The sequence below is a fragment of the Protopterus annectens genome, chromosome 10.part0 (genome assembly GCF_019279795.1).
Source record: "Protopterus annectens isolate FY-2018-M chromosome 10.part0, PAN1.0, whole genome shotgun sequence".
Taxonomy (NCBI): Eukaryota; Metazoa; Chordata; order Ceratodontiformes; family Protopteridae; genus Protopterus; species Protopterus annectens.
In genome coordinates this window covers 607,139,902-607,152,803 of record NC_056744.1, presented here as the reverse complement: position 1 = coordinate 607,152,803, position 12,902 = coordinate 607,139,902, and the positions used below count along the sequence as shown (strand labels likewise).

At 41.2% G+C, this 12,902-nt stretch overlaps 1 non-coding gene across 1 annotated transcript; it reads right to left on the bottom strand.

Annotated features, from left to right (window-relative positions):
* Window positions 1–12,523: 12,523 nt before the first annotated feature.
* On the bottom strand, window positions 12,524–12,597 carry LOC122814665. Its single transcript, XR_006366866.1, has one exon. It is a non-coding gene; the product is annotated as a small nucleolar RNA SNORD24 (small nucleolar RNA).
* Window positions 12,598–12,902: the final 305 nt, after the last annotated feature.

Sequence of the window (12,902 nt, the reverse complement as noted above, 5' to 3'; positions counted from 1 at the left end):
CTTTTCTGGAGAATTAATCAGAGATAATCTAGTCTTAGTGGATTGTGATTCCATTTGTTCCATTATAATAAGATCCACTGCTTATTTGCTCTTATAGGCTGTTTTCCAGGACTGGCAGGCCCAAGCACATGTATTCAGATTCACCACTGTGCCACTGCTTTAAGAGGAGATTATTAGCTCAGACTAGCTCTATTCCAGAAACTGAAGAACAGGTAGGTAAATTTACGATTTCCTTATATTGTTTTAACTTTCTTGTAGGATTTAGTGCAGTGGTCACATATGATTTGGTTAGATTAATATTTGTTCTTGAAAGCAGGCAGAAGTATATGCTTCCTATCTGGCATCCATCTTTGAAAAAAAAAACAAATTCAATAATGTTTAATGGAAAAAAGGCACTATACAGTGCTGGGGACAATCTAAAGCCTTTTTTTGTGTGAGGGTGTATGTGGAGAAATAATACATTTGGTTCAAAATTCTAATCAAAGAAGATGTAGACAATCTGAAGAGGTTGTGTACACTGCGAGGAATTGTAAATCAGTGTAGAGACAATTTCATGAGAGTGGGCATTTCTAGTTTGACTGACCTCTGTTAAAATAAGAAATGGAAAATGAAGAAGAAATGGTAGAGAAGAAGTCAGTTAGCTGAAAATGTACTCGGTTTCATCCCATTTGCTTTCTATTCCAGTATCCTTTGCTGAAATGTTTGCTCAGGGTCTGGCTGTAATGTCACATCATCTACATACTACAATTTTGCTGATCTTTACCCTGCAGCCAATTTGGTAATGTAGTCCATCACCAGCATAAACAGCAGTGGGCTCAGAGATGAGCTCTCACGCACACCAACTCTCACTGGGAACCCCCATGAGACAGAACACTGTTCTTACTTGAGTCATCGGGTACATGTACATAGCCTGCACTAATTCTGCCAATGATCCTGGGACTTCAAACCACTGCAGAACTGCCCACATCAGTCTTGACTTATGTTTTCTTCAGATCTAAGAATGCCAGTTGGACTCATTCCTCGTCTCTAGCTTCTTCTCATCTGTCTATCTCACTGCAAACATTGGGTCAGTTGTGCTGTATCATTATATGAATCCATACTGCTCATCTTCTATCTTACTTTCTACTGCTTTGTATATTCATTTATCAGTCACCAGAACTTTCATGCAGTATGATAGGAGTTTGATACTTCTGTATTGCCCACAGCTGTGGATGTCCCCTTTGTTCTTGCACACTGGCACTAGTATGCTTATTCTTTAGTCATCTGGGATAAACCTTTCTCTCCATACTGCTATAAAATCCTTAGGAGCCAATTCTCCTCTGTATCACCAAACATATTGATCATATTTGCCATGACCTCATGTGAACCCACTGCTTTCCCTGACTTCATTTTCCTGAGTGTTATTCTTACTTCTTCTAGGGCGGGCTCCACTTTGTTTTTCATTGTAGGTTGTGTTTAGGACTACTGGAAATATGAAAGTGCAAATAATATAAAACGTATATAGTATTAAGATATATAAATAAAGCAACAACTACTCTTTTCAATAAGTGCCATGGGATCTTTTACATCTATCTGAGTTGTCACCAAATCAGGCAGATAGGGCCTTTATTTAGGATCTCATCCACAGGATGGTACACTCAGGAGTGCATCACCCCCAATGTTTAAAATTGTCCCAGATTCTGGGCATCTGCCCTCCATTATTTTTGTTTTTGTTCTTTGTGCAAAGACGTTGAGAGATACGTAGCCCATAGCCTTTTTTACCTGTTCAGATCTCAAGTGGTTTCGGAAAGAAACTGCTTCAATTTGTGTGTCTTAGATGTAAGGCAGTATTTTCTGCAAATCTTAATATTAGTCATCATCTGCCATTTTACATCTAGACATTCCCTAGCTGAGGTCACCAAAGTGCATACATTAACTAGTAAAATAAAACTTTTTTCAAAGAGTGAGAAATAGAATTATGGACAAAAATCTTTGAGACTAATCGGTGGTAATATAAGTTGTTAACAATACTTCGAGACCACTATAAAATCTGACGTCAACACCAAGGATAATAGTACTGATTTTTTTTAGATCCATTTTACTGCATTTTTACATAATGCCCTTCCCATATTAAATACAAGTTCCATGGAAAGTTGTATATTGAACTAATGTATTTTATGCATACACACAAACATACTCATGCACACATACACACGTACACACACAAACAAACATATGTACATACACGCACGGGCACACACACACCCTCACCCGTGTGCATGCTCATGCACGCACACACACACACACACACACACACACACACACACACACACACACACACACACACACACACACACACACACACACACACACACACACACACACACACACACACACACACAAATGCACGTCTATTCAGCACAGAAACCCATTAACCCATTCAATGTCTCACTATACTTATCTGTAGCACCATAACTACTGCCATAGGATAGAATTTGTGAACATCTTTCTTCTAAAGGAAAAAATAACTTGTCATCACGAATCAGACACTATGTTAAGTTAATCTAGAGCCACTGCCATTTCTGGAGGGAGGGGACCACATGGCCAATTAACATTAACTCCTCTCCATGAATGCCACATTAGTGAGAATGTTCTCTGCACTATGACCCCCCCAACAGGGGAAAACTGTAGCAGGAGAGGCTTATCACAATGCACAACATTTTGTGATAAGGCTTCCACATGACAGCACACTTTAAAATCCTTCTCATAACAATGTTACTTGGTGTGCAGCTATACATACACACATGCAAACAGAATTTTTTCAGACACAGGCAATAATGCCTTCTGGCCTACTAGTATACCAAAAACATTGTATGACAATGTATATTAAAAGTTGCTAGCAAAAATCATTGTCCTGATACCCTCCAATAAAAACACGCCAGACCAAATGGCATTTGACAACCTTTATGAAAACTCTTAAACATAAATTCATTGAACTACTTTCTTACTTTATTAATCACAACATAACGTCCATGTGCCAGTTTACCAAGGCAGAGTATCCCCTCACACCCTGTCCAATAAGCAGAGTTGCTACCACTGCTCACCTACTCTCAGTTATCAAAGCAGTGTCGTATCACTCACTTACATCCCCCAAACTTTGAATCCAACAACCAACACCAGAGTGGCAACAGAAGAGGGACAAGCCTGCCCCTCTTCTCCACCAATCAGCCTGACACCGGCCATTTCCCCCTCACTTACTGCAATACATTTGCCAAACATTCTAAAATAGGACCAAGTGAACATTAAATAATTCCAACCCAGATTCACTGAGGTGCACATCATCCCTCTAAACCAAACTGGGTTCATGTCATCAAAATCCTTATGCCCTAGCGTATGAATACCCAAACCTGAGTAGTTACCCCACCAGTCTAAAATTAGCAAACTGATGAATCTGCTCTATGACCTTGAAACTGGCAGCATTTCTGCAGTTTAAATGTGGTACTATTTTTCACCGCACAACACACATGCTTGGATATACCTTTTTTAAATCAACTAAATATGCCAATATCCTATATACCACCTGACACTTTGGAATTATTCCCAAATTGTTACCCACCAAATGTACTACGAAAATTCGCAGAAGTCCAGTCTGTGCCCATGTGTCCACAAACTCCTCTATGAGCTAATGCCCTCTGAGACCACCTCTTATACCATACCATATGACTTTCTACCCCAACCAAAGTAAATCCAACTCATGGCCAGCCAGCCTACCTACAGCGTGCTTCACTGCCCAATGAATATAGGAATGACCCAGAATGACAATCTCTTTCCTGGAAGAAGAGAGAAAAAAAATAATCAAAACACCCACCTTAACATAAATGAGACAAAAACGCATTTGAAGACCAACTACCTACCCTCTTAATAATCTCAGCTGACTTATCTTCTTTTCTTCCTAAATTAGGTCTACCCATATGAAAGGACTGGGTAGAAAATTCTCTCTCCCAAAAAAACAATATACTGAAAATCCCTCCTCATCACATCAACAAACTGATTACCCATTATTGCCTTTTCCCCTCTTGAATAAATAATCAATTCTTGTGGATTCCCAGCATGAGTCCACAGTAACCTCCTAGCCCAGCCATCCAGACACAAATAGTCATTACTGTCCTTTACCAAAACTATCTGTGAGCCTCTCCCCATCTGATCCATCTTAAATCTACACAACCAGATTTGCACTGATGCTGAAAAAAAATACTGTCACATCCTACCAAACCAATGACCATATCAACGCTGAGACCCTAAACACCACATGATACATTCACAAGGACATCGTGATCCACAAATTATAATCTATTGAGTTAACCTTCACCAAATCTAAACTCTGCAACAAAACTTTCAAAACCTTTCTTGTCATTGGCTATCACCTTTCTATTCTCATACTGGCAACTCAACCCAATCCCTTCAACATACAAGCTACTGTCCAGGATTTTGTGAAATCCTACAACCCTGACACCCAAGCAAAAATGCTGATCACTGTCAGGTCCACCTTAACTGATTGAATAGCCTCACTTCTCACTCAAACCCAAGCCAAGCCTTGCAATAACAATTCCTCTGACCAACCCTCTCCTCTACAAGCAGCTGCAAAATAAATTTATCAAAGTCTTCTGTGCCCTACTATACACATTCCTTGAATAAATTGCCTAAGACTGCTGCACCAACCAGCTGGTTACTTTAGTCAAATCTGCTATGCACCATAGAACTGTCATCAATCCCATTTCTAACACCTATCAAATGTAAACCTATAAAAGAAAAATAATCACCAAACTCTGCAAAACCAATTTCCGTAATACTAACAATAGCAAATCTGATTTTGATGTCTTAGTGTGTAAAAAAAATGCAAATCCCCTTGATCAACCCAATCTTACTGATGAAAACAAACTCCATTATATGGCTCTAAAAAAAGGACACCCACAATGCTAAATCAGCATGAACATGCTTACCAGTCCTTACACAATTATGTCTATCTCTCCCCCCTTTCAACAAGAAAACCACGGACCTACAGCTTATGACCCTGCTGAATTGCTCATCAAGCAAAATTCATTAGCACTAAGAGCTCCATTAGAACCCTAATCTGCATCTTGTCCTTGTCCCACACCCAAACAATCCTCTCCTTTAAGTGTGCTATCTTCTTGTATGGTAAACAAAACAATCTATGTCCTGCATTTACAATACAAGCAAATCCAGGAAACAGAAGGCCTTGGCAGGACCCTCTAACTTCTGTGCGGCCAATGAAACACACAGCTCCTCACACATCCCTAACAAACTCCCACATACCCTCCATCTCCCTATCAAACTCTTCTCCTATTAAGAAAAAATTGTCCAGATACTGTGCCACCTTCTGAGTGTCCACACACCATTCCCAAATCCAATGAAGTTTAGTGCTAAACTTCTCAGTGGTAGCAGAGGCTTAGCCTTGAAAAAGTAAACCTTTTTCCCCATTCTACATGCACAACAATGGGCACTCTTCCTCCCCACCAGTAGTAATTGAAAAGCCAATTCAATATCCAACTTTACCAACCAAAGATCTGCAAATCCCTGAATGACTTTCACTGTGCCGTCAAATGAAGACTAACCTACTTTTGCATCTTCTAGCAAAATAAAATCATTAACAGAATTCCATTCTGGGTAGGGTAACTGGAGAATAAGCCAAAATTCACTGGGTGAATAGGAACCAGACCTAAAAGCGAGACCTTAAAACTGACAAAAGAAGGGTGATCAAATGGGCTTCATAACCTGCCTGCACACTGCTCTCTCCAATAAATCCTTCAATATCTCCTCTCTCCCCCACATGGAATGCAAATTTTTACAGAATAGGCCATCCCCTCCAACCCTCGATTTAATAGAAAACCCTACTGAAAATCTTTTAATTCATCAGCAGCAGCCAAATCCACAAATTGCTGGAGCATGTGCAGTAATATCAGCACCTTAATGAGAGAATGCATATCCCGGTCTTCCCCTCTGCCTCCAAAAAGACACTCCTTCCTTCTGTCCATGAAATTTCCTTTTCCTCATAAACTCTGAAATCCCTGGATCAGAGAGGGTAACCTTCCCAATTCACCCAGAAGTTAACCCAAATTGACCAAGTTACCATCCCAATAACAACATTGCACCGCTGAATGTACCCCTGCACCCTTTGAACAAGTGTGAAAGACCTGCATCCTACCCACTGACAGCGCCCTGCATTAAATGCCCAACACACACCAGCCCCTTCACCTCCTAGGTTACCACCTCTGCTAACAGCCCCAAAGCTATCTGTCATGGTGGCTTGCCATATGTCAGGGTGCCTAACTTCCCAGTACAACAACTGATCTACTGTTTTTCACTTATGAAACCATGTGTTATACCACAACCAGGCATTCCCTGCCTACAGATGGTGTGCCTCATAGATTTTGGGAAAATAAGCCAGAAGTGGTAATGCCAAGGAGGTATCCATCTCTGACCAAACTGCTATGTAATATGTGAAATCTTGTATCTAATTTTCCCATGTTCTCACTCACTGCTTACCTTACCCCCCCCCTCACCAAGGCTATTAAAGCCACTACAAGCTGTTATTCTCTGTGTCCAATTTAATCAGGCACAGAATCCCTTTTTCAATAATTAACTCAAGGATATCAGTGTACTCCCTCTTCCACACCTTTTCTTTCACTGATGGCAGTATATGAGGGGTCAGAAACACTCCACCCTCTACTGGACCAAATGCCTGCACAGCTAACCAAACTCCCAGTTGGGTCCCAAAGTCTCAACCCACCTCTTGCTGTTGTGATGACACCCCACCCTCCCTATGGATAACCCTAAACTACTTACTCCACTGAATGTATCCCCTTTGATCAACCTGCCTTCACTAAACCTCCCAAATCCTCTACTACATGCAACATTTCCTTGGGTTGTTAAAGCGACTCTAAAATTCCATCTACCTCTGGGCTAGACCCCAACCACAAGTCTGACATGTTTATGGGATCTCTGAATGATGCATCATTACCTGTCGCCAAATCCTGCATTGCTGCAGTAGCTGGAACTTACACTGTGGAAGCATCCTTCTGCTGCTGTGCCTGTTTCCCTCGGGGCCATGACCTGGTATTTGCCACCTGCCCTCTCTTCTACTGACTGGACCCACGGGATTTTGCTGCTTCCCTTGAGCCACCAGGGTAACACCACTGGACCCCAAACCCCCTCCCCATATTAAACTGTAACTTCTCTCATATTAGTGAACAAGTCTAAACTCAGTGACCATTGCCTCGCTAGCGTGCCTCAAAGACTAATATTCACCCAGAAAGACCATCTACTCCCTCACTGTACCTTGCTCATTAGTGGAATCCCTCCCAGTAGCAGTCACTCTAAACTCAGTGACCCTTGTCTCGCTAGAGTACCTCAAAGACTAATATTCACCAGAAAGACCATCTACTCCCTCACTGAACCCTGCTCATCGGTGGAATCCCTCCCAGCAACAGTCACTCTAAACTCAGTGACCCTTGCCTCGCTAGAGTGCCTCAAAGACTAATATTCACCCAGAAAGTCCATCTACTCCCTCACTGAACCCTGCTCATTGGTAGAATCCCTCCCAGCAGCAGTCACTCTAAACTCAGTGACCCTTGCCTCGCTAGAGTGCCTCAAAGACTAATATTCACCCAGAAAGACCATCTACTCCCTCACTGAACCCTGCTCATTGGAGGAATCCCTCCCAGCAATAGTCACTCCAAACTCAGTGTATGTGTACCAGTATTTTAGTCTTAATCCTGTGATTTTTATTCTTCTGCCTTCCAACAAAGTGGTTCCTGGTCAGTTAAAACTCACCATTGCAACCCCCCACTCTCTCTATATTCCCCAAAGACCTATGAAATTAGCTCACTGTCACTATTCTGCCAGAGCCAGCTTCCTACTGCATAACTCCTCTGTCTCTTTCCTCTACATAACCCTACTAGTTCTCCCACCTACCCCCCTGACTCACCTCCATGCTCTCAGACTAAATCTTTCCCTCAGAGACCTGTATACACACCCAAACAGTGGTACTATCCTTTACACTGTCCCCTCCCTAAGTTATATCATCCTTATAAATACCCACTGGCACCATACTTACAGGCATCCTTACAAAGACTAATGTTTTAAACAGTAAAGTCTGCATTTAAAATAACCATCAGCTTGAAAGGGACAAATTATCTATATAGTGTTTATTTCTATACAGATAGCCCTATTCAGCTTCACTAACCTCTCTTGCTGATTGTTTTTCTTGACCTGCTTCTCTTGGATAGTGCTGCCCCGCTCCGTTCATTCTGCTCACTTCGCTCCCCTACCCTACCGCCATTCCCACCCCCCCATATCAATTACATTTATAGACATACTCCACACCCCCAACCACTCCTCACTTCCAATTATCCAATCAAAACAAACCCATCATCCCCCACTGCAATACAAGATAAACACACCCTCTACAACTGCTCTCAAACAACTGCTATTAACACTCATATCCACACCCATTCACTCCCACAACAAATCAATATGCTCCCTGCCCTCAAGACCCACCTTCCACAGCCTCTTCTTCTCACATTAACCCTCTTTTCTCTCTTCCTAATTTCTGTCCTCTCCACCTACCACACACAACTTAATATTACCCCCCCATCCTCCATGGCAAACTGACTCCACAAGGCCCAATAAACCCAACCATCTCCCCTCACCACCAGATGACCCCTCCTCCACTCTTCCACCCTCCTGTCTACATAGACATACAATCTTCAAAGCTCAAACCCACTCATCCCGTAGACTAGTGAAAATATTCCATAGACTAAATAAACTTTATCTATACCTACTCCAAAAACTCTCATGTTGTGGTGTCATGCACCCAAATCCAGGACCTAAAAACTTCAACAGTACTAATTCAATATACTCTAATCCTCTGTATGTAAGACCTACCTCATTCTTACTCCTTCTAAATATAAATGCAAGAAGCATTCTCAATAAAATACAGAATCTCCATGCCCTACTAGCCCAATATAAACCTGAAATTGTGGCATTAACAGAAACATGGCTTAAACCTGAACACCACAACAATGAAATAACTGCCCCAGGCTACAATGTAATATGCAAAGGTAGGACAGGAAAAAAGGGAGGAGGCATGGCAGTACTGTTCCAAAACCACCTCTCTATAGAACAATTTGAATGCAACTCCCAGGAGGTGCATGACATAGAACTTATTCTAGCCAGACTAAAACTTAACTCCAATAAACACATTATTATTCCTGGAGGATACATCACACCAGGCAATAATACTGGCATACTCGAAAATCTTCTCCACTGGTTAGCTTCATCCCTTCCACAAGAAACCATACTCCTAGGTGACTTTAGCATTGATTGGTCTGAATGTACCAGACAAAACCCCTCTACCCACATTAACCTCCATGAGTTTACCCAAGTCATAACTACCCCCACAAGAATAGATAAAACCACTAAAAGACAGTCAGTCCTGGACTGGATATTATTAACCAACCCCAGCCATACCCACCAATCAGGTTGTCTCCCTGACAGCCTCAGTGGCCATCAAACAACATACTTAGTTAGACACCGGTCTCACCAACCAAATCAGCCCACACTTAGAATCATACGTAACAAAAAAACCTTTAGGGCACAAGATCTAATCAACTCACTAAAAACCTGTATCTGGACTCCCTTAAAACAACTATCACTAGATGAAGTGGTGGAGTACTTTAACTCAACCTTTCTAAACATTCTAGACTCCCATGATCCACCCAGGACCACTAGAATTAAAACCAACCATGCACCTTGGCTATCAAAAGAAACAAGGTCCATTATGAAAGAAAGAGAAAAAGCCCGGTCACAACTCCACAAACATAAAACCCCTGTCTCAAAACAGAGATACCACGAGCTCCGTAACCAAGCCAAAAGACTAACAAAACTTGACAAAACTAACTACTATAAGACTTTACAGGATAAACACACCAACAACCCTCAAAAATTCTGGGCCTCAATAAATAACCTGCTATACCCAGGAAAAACAACCACTCCGTCCCCTGTGTTACCAAATAACCTAGAAAACATCCCCACCCAATTTAACAAATACTTCACTGGTACAATCCAAGCCCTTGCCAATACACAACCACTAACACCAAACCCACAATATCAGCAACCCCCACCCTTTCCAATGCAGATAATACCCAACCCTGTTTCTCCCTGCACCCAGTTGCCACTAATACAATTGGTAAGCTACTCAGAAAACTTAAACCAACAACACTAGCAGCTGACAACCTACCTGCAGAATTCCTACAGATTACTGCAGAAGCTATAGCCTATCCTGTGTCCATCCTCATTAACAGATCAATTACAGAATGCAAAATTCCGCACTCTTGGAAAATATCTCACATTATACCTTTGCATAAAGGTGGTCAATCCCATGAACTCACAAACTATCGACCTACAGCAATTTTATCACCCCTATCAAAAATATTAGAGAGAATAGTCCATTCCCAGCTTATGCACTACCTCCAAAACACAACCTACTATCCTCATCCCAGCATGGCTTTAGACCATCCCATAGCACAACCTCTGCTCTGCTCTCATTTTCCGACATTGTCAATACCCACAGAAACAACGGTCTGCTAGTATCCTCCATATTCTTAGACCTATCCAAGGCCTTTGATATGGTCAACCATAAAATGCTCCTGAATACCCTTACCATCCTTAACATAATCTCTGCTACCATATCCTGGTTTGGTAACTACTTATCTAACCATCAACAGGCAGTCCTATGGCAGAACCAACTGTCCCCCTTACTGCTAGTATCTCTAGGTGTCCCTCAAGGGTCCATCCTCGGTCCATTACTATTCTCAATATTTACCAACCAAATTGCATCATCTTCATTCTCTGCTACTATAGTGCATTATGCAGATGACACTACTCTCATATGCACCGCACCCACCCTGAACAATCTAAAAACCATAACCCAAAAAAACTTTACCTTAGCAGAAGAATGGTTCGCTAACATCAAGCTTATACTCAATCCCAAAAAAAAAAAAAAACTCATTCTCTTCTACCCTGGTAGAACTCCACCCATAGACAATAGTTTCATCATAAAATCTAAAGATAACACACTTATCACCCTAACTCCACACACTAAACTCCTGGGCATTGAAATTGACAGTAATCTGAAATTTGACTTCCATACCGCCCAAACTATCAAAAAGGTCAACAAAAAGATGGGACTTCTCTATAAGAAACACCAATACATGACCAAACATACCAAAGCCACCATAGCTAGAACCCATCTACTATCCATCCTCCTATATGCCTCCTCTGTCTTAACTAACCTACACCAAACAGAACTAACCAAGAAGGAATCTTGCTACAACAAGATTGCCACGTTCACTACAGAGGCCACCCATAGGTCCCATCATTGCCTAGCCTTTAAGCAACTGAACTGGCCAGAGTTTCCACAGCTGCTCCTACTCAACCAACTAACTATCGCACATAAGCTCTACTACCATCCTGACAAAACCGCTGCCCTGAAAAAACTAATCAGCCCCTATAAACCCTCCAGAAACTTAAGATCTGCACACATGAACCACTTAAATGTCCTCAAACACAAAAATGAAGCTGGCAAATCTCTCTTTGCCTGCTCCATTGCCAGATGCTGGAATTCTCTCCCAGCACACCTCACTTCTACATCCTCAACTAACCAGTTCAAAAAACTTCTCAAAACACATTATTTAAAGAAATGGCTATGCCCATGTCACTCCCCAGGTTAGCTTATACTAACCCTCATTTACTCAGCAATGATAATTTTTTATATTGTTTACGAAGTATGCTCAACTACATCTAGCTATTTTATGTTTTACCCTGTGAATACGTTTCTCACTGTACCATATTCTACTATACTGTTTCCTAAGTATGCTCAACCTTTCCAAGCTAATTTATGTCTTATCTTGTAAATAAGTTTATCACTGTATTATATTCTACTACTACCGAACTTCAGTGAACATTCAGCCACTGTTTTTGTACAACACTGTATTGTATTATATAGTATTATTGTGTACTGTAGTGTATTTTGCTATACTTGGAGCTTTTCTCCCTGGGCCTCTGCTGAAAATGGACCTGTGTCCACTCGGACCATCCCGGTAAACAAATGTAAAATAAAATAAAAAAATAAAAATAAAACCCTGTGGATATCTTAACTAGCTCCTTTAAAAGCTGAATTACACCTAAGGGCACAAACATATGCACACACACCTGCTTGCATATGCAGCTGACAGTATAAACCAGCGTTCACTAATGGAGCACAAAGGCACAATTAAGGAACATTTACTACACATATCTTTCTAGCATACCCTATCTCTGTTAACCTACACTTCCTGTAGTGTGAAACAGGAGACAAGCATGCTTCAATATCTTCACATCTCCATGCTTTACCTTTCTACACCCTATCCAAAATAAAGTTAGTGCTGAGCCTAACTTTCAACTTCAGTTCCACCATTCAAGCAAGTGCAACAGTGATCTTGGGGTTAAAGTTGTCACCCTTAACATTCAAATAGCAATTAATCTTCTGCACCATCCACAAGCAGAGTACCATCTAACTGCTAACAAGCATACTGCTCCACTGTACAGATTTCCACAGCATGCCCAGATTCTTCCTCATAATTTGTATTGTTCGTCACAAGAATTTTTTTTCTGACCAATCCCTTGGCTACCTAAGGATTAAAGTCACTACCTAATGGCATATATTTGAGTTTCAGACTTCATATCCTTGAAAATGCATGCTAACACAAATTCTGTTATTCTAGCAGCTTTCTAAATTTATGAGCAATATTTAAAATGTGTCCCCATTCCCCATTATGTCAGGGTTTGTACAGATTTGTTGCACT